The following is a 21,313-nucleotide window of genomic DNA, read 5'->3' as shown; positions in this document are numbered from 1 at the left end:
AAATTCAGCAAATTATTGATTCTATACTCATAACTTTTATTTTAAAAATTATTCAGATCGTCCCCTACTCCGTGAGTAGTTCCTGTAAATAACCTTACCCAAATTACGATGTTTGACGAGGAAATCTAAATTTTCCAAAGCAAAGATTTTCTTGAAATTAAATATTTGCTTATAGTCCTTTTTATAAAATATATTGATTTAGTTTAAAAATATTAAGGCTTATATCTGTTTAATAGCCTAGAAATGGCAATCGCTTGTAGATCAGTACACATTAAATTTGATCGAAACGAGCGTACAATAAAATGCAATTTTACGAAATGCATGCGCTTCAAAAGGAATTTAGGCCAAATATTTTGTTGTTCTTCTGTTAGACTGATTTTTAGATCACATCTGTTTCTGCTCAGTACTTTCACCTTCAAGTAATAATTATTTGCGATTATTTTTTCGATGGGAAAACATGATATGGTCAAAAATAGAAATCGACCATTTTCAAGGTCAGAATATGACAAACTAAGGGTTGTAAAACTTTGTATTATATTTATTCCAAACTTATTTCGGTCTCTTTAGCCAAAACAATGTTTTCAAGTAACTATTGTCACCCTTGGAGATTGCTTCTTTTGATTATACATTCATAACTGCAGTGTCATTGTATTTTCTGAAAACATTTAAAACGGGCAATACAGAAAAGTCTCTTCGCACAAATATGACGAGTTAAACTGAACCGGAAACCAGAATTTACTTATCTCACTTAATAATTTTATCTTAATATTTTCATGTTTTAAAAATGACTGCTGCAGTCTTCTCTGAAATCAGTCCACTGATCTCTTACTTTAAAAGTATATATAGCCATTTTTAACGCTGACTTCATAATTCTTACTACTACTCCTCCCCATATATCATAAATCAATCAGGGGATGCAAATTCTTATTGAATGTATATTGCTACTTTATTTAATTGGGCGATTATATTACTATTCGTACCATATTCTAATCCGGCGTCTCACAATTTTCATAGTAACTTCTGTAGGTATTCTAATGTTTTGATTCCCTTGGGCCTCGCCTAGCATAGCCTAGCACCTTATTCTTTAAGGATATTTTTTGTGAATTTTTTTACAGATCCTGAATATGTCTTAGCTAAGGAATATACAAACAGTTTTGGGGGATGGAGTAAATTCAAGGTATAATTTTATGCTGTAAGTCTTGACTTCTTTGCAAAAACTTTCAGCAAGCAATAATTTTTGTTAAAAGGGTTTTTGTATTGCATTGAAATGGTCCATTTGATCATATCTCCACCTGACACAAAAAGAAAATGAATGGAATGAAAAATCAATTTTTTCAATTTAAACTGATCAAATGGGGTGGCTTGTTGTTATATACTTTTAATGAAGCATTTAATGAATATTTATATAACATTCATTACAATCAACCTGAAGGTCGGTTTGGTAGGTGATAGTAGAGTTCACCCAGTACTAAGCCCAATGGCGTGTGAAATTCACACATCAGGGTAGAGGGGCAAGTTCCTTTCCCTGTGCCGGTTATGGTTTCCCAGGAAGACCTGGTACCCAAAAAATCACTTTAGCTTGGGTGGAGCTTTAGGTGCCCATAGTGCCTTGCCCGGGAATCGAACCTGGGACCCTCCGGTCAGCAGTCCAACGCTCTACCCACTGGACTAACGCGATCCCTATATATATATATATATATATATATATATATATATATATACTATATATATGTACACTCGATCATTGTTTTCATAGTATAAATGCATGTCTCATATGCCTGCAATACCTAATCGTAAGAGCAAACTGAGAAAAAACGGCATGAAGATTTATTTTTTCCTTCCCTTTTTTTCAATTAATTCCAAATTATTTATTCACTTTATTTTCCCCATTTCACACTCACCCAGAAGCGCAACGCCTCTATAACCGGACGCACCCAATTCCCCCCTTCCTCTAAAACGTCACTTTCCCCTCGTTTCTTTCACTCTCAAGACGCACTCCATGCGCTTCTGGAAAGTGGCCAATTTAATTCCCCTACAAAAAGGACCCCTTGAGGGTGAGGCAGTCTTCTACTGGCCACCCGTGAGGTCTTGAGGGAACAAGAGGATGAGAGGGTTTGCCTGCCTACATCTGAACGTGGGTGAGGAGGGCGGAAAAGAAATACGGGCCTGCGAGCAGCCTCCCTTCCTTAAACTCTCTCGGGGTAAGTCGAGGGCGATGATGGCCAGCTGCCTCGGATAAAGTCAGAAGGGATGGAGATTTTAAGGGGCCGAGATTCTTTAGTGAATGCACTCTACATCACTGCATTTCGGAAACCGTGTGGTCTACATGTACATGTCCGCATATTTGTTTCTTGCTCATTCCGCCAGTTCCCATTCACTTTTCGAGATGAGTTTAAACAGACCTGGAACAGTTAATGCTTGGTTAAATTTTTGTATCCAGGTTTTATCATTATCACTATTTATATAGCTATTTGTGTGAGGGGATCGGGATGGTGCGGTGGCTAACGTACTGGCTTCCCACCCAGAGGGCCTGGGTTCGAATTCCGTTGGCGATGTATATTTTTCAGTGGTGCACCGATCCCTACTTGAGGTGCTTTGTGAAGGGCACTGTGAGTTAGTACGCCGTCCGTCGGATGGGACGTTAAGCTGCGGACCCCTGGCATCTTTCGTTAGGAGTAGGCTAATGCCGACGCCAGGTTTCTCTTTACCCGTCATCCTTTCTTTTCCATCCCCTAGGGTGCAAAAGACCTCAGCTGTCGGTCGCCTCTCCTAAAACTACTAGCGAATACTATTGTTTACGCATATTGATAACCAACGGTTTACTGAAAATGTATTTTCAAATCTCTGCGAACTTCTTTTAACTGCCTGGAAAAAATTATTTATCGATTTTCCATGACATAGGGCACTGAAAAATATTTATTTTCTAAGACATTAAAACGTCGATTGAATAATAGTTTTGCCAGATATTTTACAATTTATAATCTTTGCTCATTTATCATTGTAATATTAATAAAGAGCTTGGGTCGCAAAACTATAAGTCCATGTTAATTTATGACTGCAGATGCTTGCATCATGACCCAAGGATCGTCTTCATAGGCTTGTAATAATAATCGCTTTGCCGTGATATGCCGGTCAGAGATCGGTCACGACAGGAGATGGCGCTTGCTCCCAAATGAGAGAGTTAAGATTCTCACGTTCATCAATCACTCATTCTTCCACGGCATTTTTCTGACTGTCCATATTTGGTCAGCCGATTTCCCTGACCGAAAATTCCGAAATTTCCTGAGTGAAGAGCGATTGATGGCAACAGGCGGCGTGGCCCTGTTTCAGCAAAGCTCTTTGCATTCGCAGAGAACCGCGGCAATGAAGGAACAGGGAGCAAATGGAATGAGAACCATTACAGTATTACATTGGAACGACAGCCTTGGACAAAAGTGCGTGACGACTGAGCGAGAATGTGGGAGAACAGTATGTCTGCGAGGCTACCGCTGCCGGGGGGCGTGGATTTAACGCCCCGGGACGCTCGCAGCATCATGGGAGACGAGAGATGAAAGCATGAGGTGACACCACCGTTGGCAGTGAGGCTTTTCCCTCGATTCAATCTGCATGCGTTGACTGAGGGGAGGAAAAGAGGGGACAAGGGTTCTGGGTGTAGAGGTGGAGAGGGGATAGACTCAGGGGGTGGGTGGGACGGCGATGGCTATTTTGCAAAACACAATGTCCGACTTTTCCGTCCTCACGTTAAATTACATCTCTTTATGGCGGACCTTTAAGGGCAGAACTGTATTGTTTGGGATTACGGTCGAGTGTGTGCACGTCAGTAGGGACGCCGCGTGCGAGCGATTTGCGTGATATCATTGGGGAAGCGTTAGATGCGAGGGAAAGATACGCACGGTGAGGTTCTTTCAGAAAACAATGGTTTTTCTCTCCGTCGACCGATTTTTTTTGGAGCCAGGTCAGAAGTTGAATCAGAAAATACTGGTAATACTCAAGATTCAGGCAGTGATATCATTTGAACAAAATTTAACCAATGAGAATGACGTATCTTTGGATTATAATTTATCTGATATCCATTAATGCGTTACCATAGTAGCCAGGTCTTAGAGAATTTACTGTATTAACATTAATGTATTTAAGCGCACAACTATAATTATTTTAATTTTCTAAATGTATCAATTATTTAATTTTTACTAACCGTCAAAATTTTATATTACCAGCCCCAGTAAGAAAGAAGGGGAATGTATTATTTAATTAAGACTTGTATTTTGAACGAATTCTATTTTTAAATGCCACAACTTAGCTCTGTAGACGGTTAAATGTATATAATTATTTCATTGGCGTGTGATGCTGTAGTGGGTATAACAGGCAATGATAAACTAGCGGTTCGAAAAGTCTTTTAGGGGGATGATACAATTGAAAACGAAATAGTATTGGTGTAGTTGTGTCATGCCATGACTAAAAAATTGTTCGGTAATAAGAAATATCCAACAGTTGCATCACCTTTATTATGTTATGAGTGTATTCAGGAGGGGTTTTGTAATTTGAAGGACCAGGAAATCGATAATTCAAATAATAATGTTGGAAGTGCAATGAAGGATCTGAGTTAGAATTCTCAGTGATATCTGAGAGGTATTTACGACTATTTCGAGTCTCTTCGTCACTTCTTATTTTTCCGTACTACTCTTTGGCTAGGAACAGCTTCCACTAAATGAGCCGAGAGTTATAGGGGCGTGTGGCAGAAAAATCAAGAAAATTAATGGATTGGGCGACTAAGCCCGGCAGGCCCTCTGTGTGGATGGCATTCGACAAACAAAGAAGGGACTGTAGCATCCCTCGTCGTCCCAAGGATCTCTGTTGTCCAATTGTGCAATCTCCCTCCATGGTCATCCCTTATGACGTCAATTGGAATAAACTGTAAGCCAACTTTGTTATATGTAGCATATAATCCAAGATGTATTCGTAAAAATACAACTTTGGCTAAGGCGAGAAAATGGAGCTCAGCCTACTTTTGAAAATGTGATGCAGTCACTTTATTTTGGCGATTATGAAGTTCCGGCCTAATTTTTTTGCTCATTCACGCAAAAGTATGCGAGTAAATATTTTTTCCAACTCTAATCGGTATTCTAAGTAAATTCCAAAACTATTTTCTGATAACCATTTGGAATCCATATTAACATAAATGTCCTAGGATGAATTCAAATTCGTTAGTTCCGTGGCAGGCGCCTGAGCCCGACTTTTAATATATGGAGCAGTTAATTCTGAAAAGTCGAATTATAGGTATTGTAGGACCATTACGGTCCGTTTAACCATATGCTTTCACAAAGGATAACGCAGTTGTTCTATTTGCTTGAATTTAGCCCCAATTCCTTCGTTATCGGCCTTGGAAACTAAAGTGATCATCAAGCAAACTAGACCTTTAGAATTGTATTATTTTTTCCAGGTAAAAATTGTTAGATATATATATATATATATTTATTTATTTATTAAGAAAAATATCTTTGTTAATATTTGGTTATAATATTGACCTATCGCCATGAAAAATTTAGCATCTTATTCTTTCAGTAAGATCGGCATGATATTTTTACCTTCTCCTTTTTATCGCCTAAGCGCTTTGCTGTACTCTTTTCGCACATCCCTTTCCTCTTTTCTGGCCACCTTTGCCCATTGTCCAGTCACTCCGTCGTCATTGTCCGTCCTTTTTCCAGCGCGCTAACGCTTGACAATGCTCCCGCTAAAAGACTTGAATGGGAGGGCGTGCGATCCGAGCCCTGGGATGAGGGTGATGTATGTAAAAGGGTGTCTGTGCTTTTGGGGAGGTTTTTGGGGGATTGGAAAAAAGGATTTTCGGGCGTGTGAGTGAGAGGGGGGATGAGTCGGATTGGCTAATGCACGGGCCGTACTGCTGCCGCCGCTTCGCCACCCCTCTCAATACTAACTCGGCCCCTCTTCATTCTTTCTCTCCCCCACTATCGGAAGTGGTCGACTGGGAGGGTAAAGACGAGGACGGGATGGGGATAAATTAGTGCAATGGAAAGGGGGGTGGAGAGTTATGTGGATCAATCGCTCCAGGGCAGCTGCTGGTCACCGCTGTGTGTATACTTACCTATGCATATCGGCCAATCCCTTTCACTCGCGCCCGTCCTCCCCCTTATCCTCTCTCCCTGTTACATTCATCCACTCTTTATCAAAAATCTCCATTCCATCCTCTTTTTACTCCTGGCTATGCTTCTCTTCCATCATTCACAATTTTTTTCCCTATTTTCTCTCTCGTAACCAATTTGACAGTGGGAATTAATTTAATGTATCGTTTTTTCTTCCCTCTCTCTTATGATTTGCACAGCTTAAGAGTCGGCACCTGAGGTGATTTAACGTGTATTCATCTTTCAATGACTCCTTGCCAGTCTCTCCCACTAATATTACCTTTTGATCTTTCTTCCACTCGTCCAAAATGGATCAAATTTGATTTTTCCAAATACATTAGTCACCTCCGCTGTAATAGCGACGCTTTAGTAACCGACTGGCTTGATCGTATACTCTTTGTAACATCCACTACTCGTATGAAATTTATAAATTCCTGTTTTCTCTTTATCTCCTTGCCATTTTTGTATTTTTAAGATCTTATTATGATATTCCATACCTTCGAAGTTGTAGGTCAATACTCGTAGGCTTCAGTTTAAATAATTTAACGACAAACTTGCGTTATTGCAATATTTCAAGGGTTTTCAAATTAATTTTATATCTTCTTTCTTGAGAGAATATGCAATTATTTATTATAGATGTCGCATAAATCTCATGATAAGTAACCATTTTCAAATATTAATTCACTTAACACCAATCGATAGTTGTGTGAGCCAGTACTAATATTTTCGGCGTTCTCCCCTAATGTTTCCTGAATCTTCCATCTCAGGGACCATTCCGTGTTTCCTCTCGGCTAAACCTCTGTATGGGTCGTCACCGTCTGCGTCTGGGACAAAAATAGTCTCCCGGTCAGCCTAATGTCTTGGGGGAAGAGAGAAGTCATTAGAAAAAATCCGGAATCTAGCTTTGGAGAAAATTCTTTGAGCTGCCCCAGTAAATGTTTTTCTATATTTCTGTATCTACGTCTCTCGTCTCATGGCCCGGAGAAATCCAAATATAGTCGAACTATAATTATTATCACAGAAAGACTTATTATAATGACAGATAGTGACTTTTGGAAAAGAGCTATAAGATTACTTTAGTGTCCGTAATGTTTATGCTTTTCTCCTTGAATTTTATAAAAATGTGGCTACATATGAATTCACTTTTGCTATCACTTGCTTGGAATGTGACTATCCATTAATTAGGAGTAATGAACATGTTTGAAAATAATGAAAATTAAAAAAACTGACTAATGGAATCGTTACCAGCGATTAAATGTAAGTTACTATTCCCTCTCCTTTAATGAAGTGGCACCAGAATAGCCCTGATGAGCGTGCATCAATACCAAAGAATTTAACTAAAACTTTTGCACAGATTCGACTTATTTTCCTCCTTTTCCTGATTTTCCATGATCTATTTCTGTCGTTTTTTTTCTTTCATTTTTTTTTCCAAATTGCATCATGGCATATATTGTGTCTGGCTGTGAACAACTCTCTTCCATTTTGAATCAACCGTCTGGTTTTTAACCTGCTGTGCATTTCCATTTCATCTTATCTCCCATCTTTGCTCTTCCGCTGCCAATTGTGGTCTAATCGATGGAGAAGTAGACGCCGATTGTTTGCCTGTGTTTACATTTTAAAGACTAATTATTGACTTCCGAATACCATTGTCACACATCTTGTGTTATTTCTCTTCAATTTTACCCTTGGGTGTCCTCAGTTTTACCCAAGCTGTTTGATACTTTCGAGTTGTCTGCTAAATTTTTGGATAATACTATTAGGACTTATATTTAATCTGTAATTTATGCGAACACAATACATAATGAGTGCTTTTTCGTTTTCGTTAATCGTGATTTCAAAGAAAAAACTCTTGCAGCGCTACTTTTTTATTTGCCAGCTTAATATCCGTGTTTTATTCTTCACTTTTACCGTCGAAGATTATCATAGCTTTGTGTTGCTTGGCTTCCGATTGAGCTTTTTCGTCACAGTCTTCGAATTAATAAATGCCCCCTTCGGATTACCTACCTCCTCCGCCATTACTGTCATGTTCTTGGTAAATTCAACATTGTACAAGCATTAAAGCCAACTGTAAATTTTAAATATCCATAAAATTATATTGCTAAAATTAGTGCAGTTGTGCTTCCTAATTGAAGTGTCATTAGATCAAAATTAGCTAGTGGTGATGAAATATAATCTAGTGCTTATACAGGGTTCGTCCGGAAAATAAGTGTACTGAGCTCAGGAAAAAAAATTTATTACACTTTTACAGATCTTAAGCTAATATTCCTCAAAATAGGACCCTTGTGAGTCGATACACTTGCTCCAGCGGCGTTCCCATTCCTGGAACGCTCCCGCGAAGGCATCATCGGGAACCTCTCGAAGACACGTCGTCACGGCCTCTTTGACGGCGTCCAAAGTCCCGTATCGCGTTCCTTTCAAACTCCTCTTTATCTTCGGGAACAGAAAGAAGTCCGGTGGTGCCAAGTCCGGGCTGTAGGGCGGGTGCGGCAGCGTTGCCACGCCGTGCTTGGCCAAGAAGTCCGACACGACAAGCGCGGTGTGAGACGGCGCATTGTCGTGATGCAGCCGCCAGATGTTTTTGATCGCTCGCCAGATGTTTTTAATCTCGTGCACTATTGTTTTTGGCACATTACACTGCTCTGCTATCATCCGAACACTAAGACGACGATCAGAGTTCAGTACATCGCGAACTTTTCGCACATTTTCGTCGGTGAGTGTCGTTGATGGGCGTCCAGGCCGTGGTTCGTCGTCGACCTCTTCTCTGCCCTCCACGAACATCTTGTGCCACCGAAAGATCATGTTTCTGGACATGGCTGACTCCCCGTAAGCCTGGTTAATCATACCGACAGTTTCGGTAGACGATTTCCCAAGCTTTACCGCAAATTTGATGGAATAACGCTGCTCCAAAAACTTCGGCATCGCGTTCCGTGACGTGGGTCGAGCGTGGAGGTTCGCGTTAACAGAGCTCCTCACTACACCACAGCTCAGAGCCGACTGCCTTTTTCAGCGTCGCTTGCCAACATACCCCCCTCCAATCGCAGCCCGTCAGAGCGGTGCTGGGCGCGCCGGGAGCGGCGGGAAAAATCAGGACACTTATTTTCCGGACGAACCCTGTATTAACTGACTCCCCTAGATGACTATTCAGTTGGTACCTCAATATGAGTTAAGTGAAACATTCAAGGCTATCAGATTGAAAATAAAGCTAGAAACGAAAGAGCAATCAGACTGTGTCATTTTCAATAAGAAATTATCCGAAGCAGACAGAGGTGCTCTTTTTAGATTATTTTCTGCTTCTCCCACGTGACGATGAGCGAGGAAGTAAAAAGGACATTTGCTCTCCAGAGGTTCGCCCGTCCGCATCCTTTCCGTTTCTAAAATTATAAGAGGAATGTTTTTCGCTCGACCAAATAAATTAACGAGAGGATGTATAAATCAATGTGATGTTTCTCAAAACATTGAACGGTGTAGATCTTTGGAAGGAAGGTCTCGGAAGAGGTTTTTATAATAAACTCACCCTCATTATTAATGAATAAGTAACGTGAATTATGGCTTTACCATTATTTTTGAATGCTAAGTAGGTTCAAGTTAATATTCTGTCCACCTCTTTCTGGAGACTTAAAAACAGCTTTAATCTTCAGTAGTAAGTGGGTTGAGTTGGTTTGGTCATTAATATGTGTTTCACATGTTATAAGCGTCAGAAATGGACTCGAAAGTGGGATAATGTAGTGCAAATGAACGGGAATTGAAAGTGAGTAAAGGATAAAGTTTGTAGAGCGTGTTTCTAGAAAATTATTTGTTTTCCTCCACATTAAGTATACTGATAATACAACCTAATTCCCTAATACCGTTAAGTATTGGCGGGATAAGGGTAAATTAAGTTGCGGGGTGATTGGAATTACAATATTAGACATAGCCCATGTAACCTCTTTCTGGAGGTTGCCCTATTATGCGCTTCCGACTCGAAAAAGTCGCATACTCTTTTAGAAGGGTAATTTATCCATATTACCGTTATGGTATGCGGTGTATATTCGTTTTGCTATACTTCTTAGCGTGAACTTATGGTTAAAAATAAAATATTTAGAGTTTATTTTACAGCATCTGCAACTTTGATTCCATTTCAGCAAATAAAGTTACTGTGCGAATAGTCCACTGATTCTTCTGTCATTTTCGTGGACGAAGAGTGTGAACGAGTAATTACGGTGATGTACTAGGATTGAGATTAAAATTTCAAATACGGTCAATAATCATTATTATCTATGCAGCTATGAATGTGATTTATTTATCTATTGACCGGAAAACTCAAACAAAGGGTTCCAGTTAATCAGTTGCATTAGCAAGTGTCATGTTAGACTGGTTATGTACTTTCTTTCAAAGCAGTCAGATAACGAAAAAGGTAGCGGGAATATTGAATTTGTAAAATTATTGCCCTTTCGAAAGTGATAAACGACAATGCTATGATGATAACTGTGTATAACATGATAAAGTAGCGTTAAATTTTTCTTCTAGTCATCTAATCGACAAAATATTGTATTTCTGTTAAAGTTACAAAATGAGTTTCCAGCTTTCAGATTATTCTCTGTATAGAGGTTTTTTAATCCTCTCGAACCTAAAAATTAACACAAAACTTCAAGCCCGCCTTGATAACCGGCTTCTCGAGGAGCCCAAATATCCCCAATAGGTTTGAGGAAAAGACAAAAAATCCAATTTCGTCTCAGTATCCGATAAAATCCTTGCGATAGCAAGTCAAAAATCAAGGGGAGTGAGGAAGAAAGCGGAGGTCGTGCGGTAAGGGAGTGGGTGAATCTTCGTCTTACTATTCCCTTTAATGTCCGTGTCTCGCACGCTTTCACCGTCCGCGGTTCTCGCAGGTGCCTATCCATCTTTTGCCAGTCGCCTTAAAAGATCTCAACCCTACCCACGAGGTATTTGCTGATTTATGTCCCAGTTGATTCAAAATCTTCCGTCTTTGCTTCCATCCATCTCTCCTCGCACTATCCGCTCTTTTTCATCCGCTTGTTCCCTTCCCGCGGTCCTCTTTCCTGTCAATATCCTCAAACTTGGGAGTACAAATGCTGTTTAATGCCGTTCCTATCACTGTTTTCGTAGGATTTTCGATTTTCAAGTGCCCAAAGTTAGTTCTGCTTGCGTATAAATGAAATCACTCAATGCCTTAAACATCTAATAAAATGAGGTGGGAGGATATTTACGTAAAATTATGAATGCCTCATCATTGCAAACTAAAATATTCGCCAGGTTTCATACTTTGTCTCAAACGTATAGTGTGGTTTTAATTATACCAAAATAATCTGTTCATCACACTTATTTGCGTGCAGAGTACAATACGAGTCAATAACAGTACACTACGTCAAAACTTTGCAATGTTTTTCTTATTCTGAACGTTGTGTTAAATAGCTTTTTATTCTTCTCATCGTAATAAAATGACGTCATTTTTCTTTGGAAATGATACACCTTCCAATGTTTTAGGGAGTATCGTAACATTTTCATGGCTACTAAAAGTAATCGAGATAGAAACGCTATTTTTATTTATTATTCTTAAGGGTTCTCTGCTTAGTCACAATCCAGGGTCATACATTTCTTCTAGGGTTACTTGACTTTTCAAAGGCCGTCATTGTAGTTCTCAGCAGATAGCGTCGAAAACCATTGTTGCACCTCTTAAATGACGTCATTTGCATTGTCAAATCTCCGACCTCTCAATGGTTTTTCGAGTTCTGTGAATGAAAAAAATTGCCTGGGGTGAAATCGGGAGAATAGGGCGGATGTTGTAAAATTTCAATGCCATATCGCTATGATTACCGGTCGCCATTGTAGGTCACGCCGTGTTTGCTTCTGAGAAAGAGTTAGAGGTCCTGAAACCCAGCGTGCTGACACATTTGATATGTGCAGTTCTTCGTGAATATTTTTTCACAAACTATCGTAACTGAGATCTATCTCATTCTTGATCATTTGGACGTTTACTCCTTAATCTAGTAGGATGAAGTCCTCTCCTTTCTTCAGAGTGGTAGCATCTTCCGTGTGTAATGGTCTTCCACTTCTTGGATCGTCTGTGAGGGACATGTGGCCAGTTTGAAAATTCCTTTTCCACCTCACAACTGTGTCAAACGACGGCCTATGATTACCATAAACAGCCATCATTTTATCGCGGATTTTCCAGGCACTGTAACCTTTCAAATTAAGGAAATTAATCATCCTGCGGAGATCTATCTTCTCTATAGTGTGAGTTACTTCAATCTATGGGTTCCTTAAACATAGCAAAACAGCATTGATAGTTGTAAATTACAACATTATGTAAATTAAGATCAAATATTATGCAGAATAATTTTATTCAGATACCTCTGTTGTTTCTTAGTAATTGTCACTAAAAACGATAACCCACATATATATTTTAATGTAAATGTTGAAAAACGTTCTTTTTAAAGCATTGAAATGGGGAAGTGCAGCGTTAAATGGAAAATTATAAAGAGCTTTGTGAATATCACACTTATTGTAGCGTTGGGTAATGGTATTGTTTTTTCTTCCATCATATATCTATCAAATATTCGCTCCTAATGTGTGAGGGAAAAAGATGATAGATGATGGACGACACGTTTTTAGTAAATTCCTACTATATTCATTAGCGCGGGCAGTCTTGAATTACTGACCAAGTGGATCGTATCGTAAAAATAAGGCAAATATGTATACTTATCAACCCATTATTATAAATGTGTAACTGTTATTTCAATATTTAAAGTTTAACTAATTGATACTTTTAATTTTATGACTCGAATATTGAAATCTATATGTTGTTTATAGTAATGCATCAATACTGTCAAAACAACAAATTGGGTCTGTTTATCTAGAAAACCACTGATATAGAAGCTTAAATGAGTTCCATTATAAATACTTTCCCTAGGTGAAAAGCCTTTTAAATTCATGCTTGGGTCAAAATACAATTCGGAAGTGCAAGTTATGCGAAACATTTCTCGCCAAACTTAGCCGTATTAGTCCATATTACTTTTCCAATTTCCGTACTCGTTTACAGATGAATTTGCTGTTAGACATGAATGGCTGTTACAATTTGGATCAAGTTGAGCCGAAAAACCTAGAAAATGAAATATTTTTTGTGAAATATAATACAAAAAATAATCAACTGATAAATATCGCCTGGTAGAAGTTAACTCGTATTTGAATATCTTCCTCGAGGCGAAGGCTTTTCATGGTGTTGGAAGTTTCTAAGGTTTAGCATAACTTGTAAAACTTCTTCCTGAATTTTAACAGCATTGACTCCCTGGTGAATAAACAAATTTCAGGTATTGATGTGCCTGAAAGTTTCTAAGGGCGCTACATAGTAAGACACTTCAAATCCACTTACCACCTTCATCTTCTTGTCGACTGCAGTGGTGCTGGTGTCCGTAAAACCTGGGGCGTTGTATCGCCGAGCGTTTAGACGTCGTCCATTACAATATTTTTCTCGCATCAATTCCATTAAGAATCTTACCCGATGCTGGGGTATATCTCTTGTCATGGCCACGGGGGGCCTCGGTGGGCACGACATGTCTTAGGTCAGTTTCCAGCCAACAAAATGATATGCGGCGACGCGCGGACAGGGTTCACGCAATTACATTAGAAAACATAGTGAATGCCTGATACTATTCAACATTATGCATCGCAAAAGGTCGTTGAGTGTAACAGAACGACATTTCCTTATTGTAAGCATATATAAAATTTAATGACTTGATTTGATGAAATGAAATTGAGAAAAAATAGTAATTTAAATGCAGCTTTTAGAATATTATTTTTTTAAATATTTTAGCTGATAGGTTATAATAAACTAAACTTCATTTAGCAGCAACTTCCCATGCTTATTTGTGCCAAAAGCACACATTTTTTTCTTCTTTTATTTGATTTATACCTTCACTTAAAACAGTTACCCTGCCTCATTTTTTTTACAAACAGTCTTTTGTCCTCACGAGCGAGGGGCAAGATGGTGATCGGAACCGTTTTCCAGGATTCATCCCGAAAAAGTCGGAAACATTTGCATAATGTCTTTCCGCGTGAGAATACTAAAGGCTGTAATTCACTCCTCCCTCGCCACCACCCTCCCTCCTCAACCCATGATCTTCCTTTTATTTGAATAAAAGTCAATACCAAACTTCAGCTTCGTTGGAGCGGGCGGGGCGTGGGTTGGAAAGGGAGGATCGAAGGGGATAGCCGGAGACGAAGGAATGAGGAGAGGCTGTAGGAAGAGGAGAGCGTGTGAGAGAGAGACGAAGGGAGACTAAAGCGCCGATGGTGAGAGAAAAGCAAGGAGGGGTGATGGTGCGGCGAGCAACAGGTTCCTATTTTTTCGCCCGCGAACATTTTTTCTCGTCTACTCCCGGCGAGGAGACGAGACGACGTCGCCCGCCAGCTCGCTCCGCTTGAGGTTAGTTCCGTTCGCGCTCATCGTGAAAAATAAGAAAAGACAGACCCCAAGGAGAAGAGGAAGGGGTGCCGCGCTTGCGCCTCTCCGCGAAAGTGGTTTTTCCCCATATCCCTGTCCTGTTTATAATTGTTTTTCTGAGTTTGTTTGCTGAGAGAAAGCGGCTAATGTTGGGCGCGCATTCGGACTGTGTTCTCTGCATGAAAGGATCGATGCACGGAGATCACACCAGAAACTGGGAGAGACATTGTCCAAGGCGCTATCGTAGAACAGCATTTTGTAAATGGTGTATTCCTTATTCGTCCTGGAAGTCGCTTCCTTTATCTCCTCTCTTTTAATATTTATACGCCATCTCTTTGTTTCCTTTCTATTTATTACCTTGTGACTCGTTATAAATCCGTCATCCCCCATTACATGACGTTTTTAAATTGCGGTGTGGTTACAAGCAGCTTAAAATTAAGGATGTCTATTTTTAATTATATCTTATAATTAGACATGGTACGAGTACGGTACGACATGGCTCGTATATTAAAAACTTATTGCGGTTCAAGTACTTCTCATCATACTCTATCACGGGCGAAATTTACTACGCAAGTCATTTTATAGAATTGTTTTAACAATATCTAAATGTGTTTAAAGGAAGGAAACAATGTTTTTGCTAATATAGTTACACTATTACAATTCTACTCTCCCCCTGAAACGGAGTAACTAACCATGGACGATTTGATTGATTCATTTATTTTTCATTCGAATTATTCCCTGTATTTTAACAGAGTTCTCTTGACTTCCTAATAACGTTACGAGAGAGACTAAATAATAATCTAATGAATTTCATATGTTGTCATTATCTCACACGCTCATACTTTCGTTGCTATAGCATCGCGTGGCGGGTGTGGGATGTGACTTAAATTTACACTACTCCCTTCAAATTTTGACATTATTTAATTTCCCACATGTCAAGTTGGAGATAATATAAGAAAACATTTGCATGTACCTAAACTGAGCTTTACGATAACAACAAGCCGTAGAGTTATACCTTAACAAAAACTTTCAATGAATGTATTTCAGCTCAAATACTCCTTCAGCTAGGTATTGGTAGACCATTTTCGACTAAACCTCTTTTGCGCCCTTTTCCTCATTTTTAATTTGTCGCAACATCTGTAAGCCATCACGCAAGAAAACTTTCTCCAGTTTCAATATAGCACGAGCTTCGAAACCTATCTTGCTCGTGACGTGGACAACGCCTCCGCCGGCCGCCGGTGGGACTACTGCTACGCCTCACCACCCCTCGAAGGTTACGCCCCGCAAAGAGCCGTATCATCTTTCGAGATCTTCTTCTCAGTGGTCCTGAAGGAGGATTTAAATTTTCTCCGGGTGAAATCCTCTTATAAGATATGCAAGTGCTTCCCCACGGACAGGCACCTTGATTTATTTTACCGTAGTCTTTTGTTCCCTTTAATCCTTATGTAACTCCAATGAGTAATGATTTTACTATGGACTTAAGGTAACAAACTGCCCAACCAAATTCTTCTTCAGGCTAGTAGAGTCCATGAGCCAGCGTATAAAACTGTTTATCCAAGCGCACGGAATATAAACATATTTTACTACACCGCAACTCGTTAATCATTGATGTAATAATATTCGCATATTAATTATTTTATTATAATTAGCTTACTACGACTCAGTTAAAGCTCCAAGCTTGAGTGCGTTTGTTCTGGTTCATAAATTTACTATAACACACGGATTCATTAAAATCTTTAATAATCACTTTACCTTCCGTGGTGCTGCAGTCTTCATTTTTTTGGGTTCCCATTTATATGACCTGAATTATTGCTCTCTTTACGGTTGGTAGATGATTTTAGAGTTCTCGTGGTATCAATGGTACTCTACGTCTTTCGGAATTCAAACTTTCGAGGAATATTTTTTCTCGAGTATAAGCAACCCATGCTTGCAAGCTCATTCTTCATTAAAATCCCTTATATTCAAACTAAAACTTAATCAACTCAATAAAAGTCAAAATATCATAGCTTTCTTAACGGCTCCACGTGGATAAACTCTAAATATTTGTTATATTTTTTTCAGCTTACTTCATTGTCATTAATTTGATTTCCAGTATTATGTATCTCCTTCTCAGCTCTTTCACTATCGAAAAAAATATACATTTTATACATGATTTGGTTTTAATCGAAGTATTTTACCGGTGAAGTTAGGTAGATTTGATGTTCACAAAGCCTAAGCACTGCTACATATTTAAGCCTCACCTGAAACATCACTAAATACTATAATACCCAGCCTTTAATATTTCATTGTTCAACTCCAAATGATTTCTGTTTCCCTCCATTCCATCCAACATGGCTAATAGTTTCCTCCATCTACCTCCACACCAAACATTCTCTCCTCTACGAGAATTATAGCCGTCAATATCCCACTACCGCTCAAAATGATCTGCATTCCCTTTTCCGCCTTTCGTTTAACTTCCCCCTTTACGACTCCTTTTCCGCCCTCATGTACGATACCCATCGTTACGTTTGTTTGATTCTCTTTTTATTCATTTAACTTTCTTCGTTCTTCTCTACATCGATGTCTCAGAATCCTTCAATCTATACCTGTGGTTTAGCCTCAACGATAATGTTTCTAAACTATGCAAAGTAACGCTCCATATCAAAGAATTAATTTTTTGCATGTTTATTTTAGTACTTGTAATCAATAGCCTCTTTTTCGTAAAACTCATTTGCCAAATGCAACTTTTAGTTATATATCCATAAGACTTTGCCCCCTTGCCTTTAAAACTCCCTTAAATAGGTGAAATGTTCCAACTTTTCCTGATTCCCACGACTTAAATGTTTTTCTTTTTTGGTAATTCTTGAGAACCTTATTACCTTTGTTTATTGCGATTGATTCCCATCCTGTACCTATCGATTTGGCTTTTGCCAAGTGCTGAGAAATTATTTCAAATCCCCTGCCGATTTTTTAACCAAAGCTGGATCATTCCCAAATGTTACTTACTTTAATGAATTACACGCCTTTTGACCCTCTCTCCAGCCCTTACAAAGGATTTCTGACTATTTACTTCGCATGTACCTTGAAAATTTCGAGCGAAATTGGACAAACCCATCTTTTCCTCTGGTTCTATAGCCCTCATGTTATGTTGCACATTTCACCTTATTAGTTTCACGTATTTATTTTTTATCAATTTCAACACATTAATTGATTTGAATGTACAATTATGTTTCCAGTTGATTTCCTCAATAGTATTTTGACTTGACCGCATCATTTTTAATGACTCTGTTCATGTACAGGATATGCTCATAGACTCTTCTCGAGTGCGCGCTATGGCTCGTCAAGTTTCCCATTCCATCTTGGTAGAGTACACTCCACCAGATGTATGGCCCATTAAGAAACAACCAAAAGAATAGCTTTATTTGTTTTCATTCAGTACATAACTGTGAATTGAAAATAGATTAAAAGTTGCCGAGTTTACACAATACCTGTACATCTTCAAATATAAGCCGAATAAGTTATTCACTTTTGTGGAATCGCATTTAAAAACTTGTGAGAAAATTACATACCCTGGCTTTCGTCGAGGCTGGGAATTTGAAGCCGAGACCTAATCTATTGCCAGTATATCAAATTAACGGGCTATCATGATCCAGCGAATAATTATCAAAGCGATACTTTTTTATCGCCTAGTTTTCACTTCGCATTCCCTTCATTCTATCCGTTTATCCATGCCCTTTCTCTCGCCCTCTGTCGCCTCAATAACCGCTGGGAAACGAATTGGAGCACAGCATCAGCCAAGGTTCGCTCTCCTGCAGAGGGGAAAACCTACCGACGCGATGAAGGTCCTTTAGAGTCGGAAAAGAGTCCCTTCTCTGGTTTTGGGGGAATACGAAAGGCTTTTGCAGTTGCAGGCGGAGAAACAGCCGCTCTCTGACCTCTGACCTCCACGACCCGTTCGGTCAGTAGGGGCCTACTAAAAGGAGAGGGCAAAGGGCTGCCAAAGGGTGCACACGGATAGGGATGATGCTTGAGGGGTTCGATGGGTCAGGAGGGAGAATGGTGCGGCTTGGGGAGGAGGAGTGGAAGGGAGGATAGCGGTTGGTGGGAAGGGGGAAGGCGAACCAGTAAATATTCCCTAACAAACCGTCCTCGCAGAGGAGGATGCCCCCTGGATAATATTTCTTTTTGGAAATTACGAGCAGATGGTGGATTTACTATATCTGTCTTGAGCGAGTCTAGTGCAGAACAAAATAGGATAGAAAGTGGCGGCCAAGGAATTATGCGTAGAAACTGTAAATATCATTTTTGCTGGATTAATTGGTATTGTATGATTAACATTTAAATGAAGGTGAATTATACTATTTTCGTCAAGCCCTATATGATGGATTAAGGTAGGAATATGTTTTCCCCAAGTTCATGTAAAGCTAAATGTATTTCCCAGTAACTTATCTTTTCCCCATAATTTATGTTGAGTAGATATTTATCAGGCACGCCCAGGAATTTATTTTCAAAAAATAAATTGCAGCATTTAGTATTTCCTGAAGTTTACTAACCAATAATACATAGTTACATTTATCCGATATTTTACTCTGGAATTTCAATTATAATTCTATTGATTTTTTTTCATAACCATTAGATAATTTACCTTAAACTTTTGATGTGGGGACATGATCTGTCATGGGAGAGGCATTCTACCTTAGACGTACTTTATCACGTTCTCGCGTAATTTGAGTGAGGAAAGAAGAAAGGATCAAATGAATGGTGGTTGGATCTTTTATTAAGGGAAGAAATTTTATGTCTCTATTGAGTCCCCTCAAAATTGAAAGCCTTAACCAGGAGTAATCCTCTAAAAGTTCCAGCTACGATTATACAGGGTCCTGTATAGGGTCCTGATGAGTTGAAAAGTAATATTTGCAAGTATTTTATTTGTCGATCCTATCTAATATCTATATTTACTTGTGATGGTAATATATTATGCATGATGTGCTTTATATTTAATAATGGACATGCATGCTACGTCATTATTCTTATTATTTGACGAAAAAGTCATTAAAACACAGCCGATTCGAAGTAGAAGATAACCATTATATCTTCAAATTTTGTCCAGTTTGCCAACAAGATCTGGCTTAAGTAGTATACAGCTGGAAGCATCCTTTATGTGTTGTTGTTAGCCTCATGTGGTTTCGCAATTTTTTAGATAGATATAGTTTTGTGTAAATGTATATACTACAGGTAGTGTCATTGCAGCCACAGTAATTAATTACTTGGTGAACTATGCCGTAGTATAATCTTTTATAGTATTACACAAAAAGTGACTGAATGAGTGTATTAACAGAGTACCTATATTGCTTTTTAGAATGGCTGGGCTTCTTAATTCTTCTTATTTATAATTCTTATATAATTCATTGTTTTTCTTTTTCCAATGTGTCCAAATGTTCATATAATTCGGAGGTCACTCTCGAATACCTCTGTTTTAACAAAGTTTTTGTATATGTACGATGAAAAATGCCTTGATCATGTTGTTTATACTCATAAAAATAAAATCTTTCCGATGCGGTGGGTATAAAATTTACCAGAGACCCCATTGGAAACAAAATTAGTCACTATACAGCCAAGTACTAGTACAATATTAGTACGACCAAGTTTACTTTTCCTCGTGGTTTCATACGACGTATTCCATCTTTTTATACCCTAAGGACTGTTATAATATAGTATATTCTGATCGAAAACCCAAACAGTATGCCATACTACTTCCATGTTTTCGTATTTTTAGCCACGTCTTGGCGCATTATGAGGGTTTTTTCCTTTATTTGAATGAGCTTGTTTCAATTGCGACGCTAAAAATTGTATTATTTCCTTGTCACGTCCTATATTTATAGGGTTCTCTTTCCGGTTGAGAATATGCATAAGTATAGAAGATGATTACGCAAACGTTGGAAAGAAATTATGTGAAAAGATAGCACAGGAAATGGACTTCGAAGAATATTACGAGAATACGTTGGAAGTACAAGCTTGTGACATACCAATAACACTCCACCGAACGAGCTCTCTTCCAACATGACCGCAGAGGTTTTTTTTGCCTCGACCATCAGGCAGCGCGGCGCAGCGGGGATAACTGGCACTAATTTCCCAAACAGCCCGCCTCACTCTGGCACCTTCCTGCTCGGTATGAATAGACGGCGAATGCTCTGGGGCCCCTCCCTCTATGATCACGTCGAGGTCGATTGATGCCTTTCATATACATCCCCTTTCTACATCTATTCACTTCTCATTCGAACTCTTTCTCCGTCTCTAGCTGTTTGGTTGTTGAAAGTTCCTATTAAAAATGCTTTTCAATGAATATTTTTTGCAGATTTCCCAAGGGCGCTCGAAGTTAGGGAGTAGTATTGTTTTTCATATTCGAACAGGGTTGCGGATCTCCTGCTGTTTTAGCTACTTCTAAACAATTTTTTTTGGTGTTTCTCAGAACGGATAGAATGACCCTTCTTTTTCCCAAGCCTGCCATGTTTGTCAGCATGTTTACTGCGAACAAATTTCCTTAAGTGGCTCTCATTCCCTGCTCCAACCACCCATTAGTGGACTCGAATTGCGTTGGTCTCTAGCTGTGCTTTGGCGGTTATAATTTTTTCTTTCGCATGTGACCGGAGTTCAATTCTAACGAAAATTATCGTTGGACCAAAAGGTTTGGTTTTTGTTTGTGAAAAACGGCACGAAAGAGGAAATGATTCACTCCACAAGTTAGAAAAGTTCGGAT

Source organism: Hetaerina americana, unplaced genomic scaffold (assembly GCF_022747635.1).
Source record: "Hetaerina americana unplaced genomic scaffold, ioHetAmer1.1.p SCAF_2, whole genome shotgun sequence".
Taxonomy (NCBI): domain Eukaryota; kingdom Metazoa; phylum Arthropoda; class Insecta; order Odonata; family Calopterygidae; genus Hetaerina; species Hetaerina americana.
Note: the sequence above shows the minus strand (reverse complement) of the source record.